Source organism: Pongo abelii, chromosome 12 (genome assembly GCF_028885655.2).
Source record: "Pongo abelii isolate AG06213 chromosome 12, NHGRI_mPonAbe1-v2.0_pri, whole genome shotgun sequence".
Taxonomy (NCBI): Eukaryota; Metazoa; Chordata; class Mammalia; order Primates; family Hominidae; genus Pongo; species Pongo abelii.
In genome coordinates this window covers 56852563-56855168 of record NC_071997.2, presented here as the reverse complement: position 1 = coordinate 56855168, position 2606 = coordinate 56852563, and the positions used below count along the sequence as shown (strand labels likewise).

Below are 2606 nucleotides of genomic sequence, written 5' to 3'. Positions count from 1 at the left end.
CTGTTCTGGCCGAGTCTGTGGTATATCAACTGTAAAACGCACTTAAATTTTTTGCCAGATCTACTTCCTGTTTAAGAAGCTGTAAGAGTGCATGAGGCCCCCAGAGAAACTGCAAAGCTGAGGTTATAGATAGGAGAGCTGACATCTTCTATCATTTACTTCTTGACATCGTAGCCTCTGGCTTTAGAAGAAAAGTGACTGCAATTTTCAAACATGCACACACACACTCTCTCTCTTCTTTTTCCTTCTGCTAAACATTAACCAAATGAAACACTCTCAGAGCAGAAATAAGAAAGCAAGCTCCAGGTCTCAAATACTGGGAAGACAAACATATTTAACTTATTTGGCTAGAATAACTGTCCCATATTACCAAGAGCAAATAATCATTTCTCCTTCTGACAGATAAAAAGTCTTGATATTTTGGGACTGTATTGTGTTTCTGTTTCCTTTAGGAGAAATTTCTGCTTATGGGGATGGTCAGTGGATTGGCAATCTCCAACTCACTTTTATTATTATAAAAAGGTAGAATTTGATTTTATATTTTATAATAAATCTTTCAGAAAACCAGTGCTTGTTTTTCATTCATCTTGGAATCAAAAGATACGAGGTACAGAAGAGACTCTCAAACAGGCTTATCACCCCTGTATGTTACAGCTGGAAAGACAGAGATCCAGAAAAATTATGTGACTTTCCCGAGCTTGTGTAGCTAGATGTGGACCCTCAAGAAAACACATTTTGTATAGGTCTCTGTGAATCTGATGGCATCTCTAGGAAAACAGGCTGCCTTTCTTCTTGGTAAGAGATCATTGCAGAAGCACTGTGTACATTGTAACGACTGTCTATCCATCAGTGAAAGTCCCTGACATTTGCATGTTTTCCTCCTTCAACCTAATCTTTAAATCATTTCTATGCCTATATAATATCTCTTCTTTAGGTATTTTATTGGGACATTGGAAGAGTAAGAATTGGCATTTAGATTTTGGGGTGTCCTCTATGGCCCCATACATTCCTTGCTACAATAAAGATTTGAAGTAACTGCATGTGCTGGGAGCTGCACCAGGATGTAGGGACAGATAGCTGATTAAGTCCTCACTCTAAGATGCTACTGGCTAGTGGGGATTATCTACACGTAAGTAAATAATTTTAATTCAATGGGACAAGTACTATAATGAACATATACTTACTGGTGCCATGGGAATCACAGTTCTCTGCCTAGTGGGACTTCTCCATCTTTCTCAACCTAAGGAGTTGTCATTATTATGATTTAGGACTAAATTCAAAGTACTAAATAAAAGCCAGTCAGATTAACTTGTTATGACATAGGTTTATATATTTTTTAAGGCAAGAGAACTTAAGATTATAAACCAGATAATCTTTTAAAAAGTCCTTCAAGATACATTAGTAAAACATTTTGGTTTTATGAGTCTGGGGCCTAGGTAGCATTCCTGTCCTATAACTAATATAATATTATAAATTACCAAATTTATTTCCCTTCTTTTTGTTTAAATTGTCACACATTTACATGAACAATTGCAGGTCACAGAAAAATATTAAAAATGATTAAAAACTGAAAAATAATAGGACCAAAATAGTGGTGCCAGCTCACTTTCAATAAAATACTAAACAAAGTACAAGCCAATGAAATTCAGGTAAATTTAAATGATCACCATCTCCATCTAGTTTATTTTACTTGAGTCCTGCAAAGTACTTTGCTATTAGAATATCTCAATACATAAAATGTGATACAAATGGTCCTAATATGAAAACTTATATAAAAATCTCAAAAGATGCTGAAAAAGTATCTGATAACTTTCAACATAATTTTTTTTCTTCTTTATTTTTCTCACATCAGATGGGTAATGTACAGATGTCGTAACAAGATGTGAGGGAGGCACATCTCACACCTAAGCATAAAAACCTAATCATCATGTTTACGAATCACAAAAGGATCTCAACATAAATTTTTTGAGGGGAAAACATACTAGAAAATGAGGAATAAATATGTAATTCTACAACATGATCTCTAAAAACATTTATCTTAGTGGTTACACATTAGAAGCATGTTTATCAAAATCAGAAACATGAAAATTACACACATCATTGCTATTACAAAGTTATGGTAATGATTTTCTAGAAGTTATGGCTGATTCAATAAGACATGAAACAAAAACAGAAGTCTAAGTGCTTTTCCATTGTAGCATTCACTACATTTGTAATTAAATAATGATTATATGGCCACTTGTCATCTCCCTTGTAAAAACATAAGCTCCATAAGAACAGGAACTAGGTCTGTATTATTTATTAAGGAATCTCAATGCCCAGAAAAATACCTTTTACAAGAAAGTATGAAATAGATATTTATTAGATGAATGAAGTAGAACTTCAGGGTATGGCTTAGTAAGAAGGTTGGCAAATCCTCTCCCCAAAAGCAACTGTGAAGCTAAACAAAAATGACAAAAACAACTATGTCTATGCTCTTGGAATCTGCCAAAGGCATAGCCAATTGAAGAAGCATTTATGCTTGAAAACCTGTGGAATTGTGAAGATTAGTGGGAGCTTAGGGCATTTTTTACTGGGACAACTCCAAAGCTCCTGCCAGCCTGGTT

The 2606-nt window shown here is 34.6% G+C and overlaps 1 non-coding gene across 1 annotated transcript; it reads right to left on the bottom strand.

The window, feature by feature from the left end:
- Positions 1–1846: 1846 nt before the first annotated feature.
- LOC112132200 (small nucleolar RNA U13) lies at positions 1847–1950 on the bottom strand. The gene has a single exon (XR_002914007.2). It is a non-coding gene; the product is annotated as a small nucleolar RNA U13 (small nucleolar RNA).
- Positions 1951–2606: the final 656 nt, after the last annotated feature.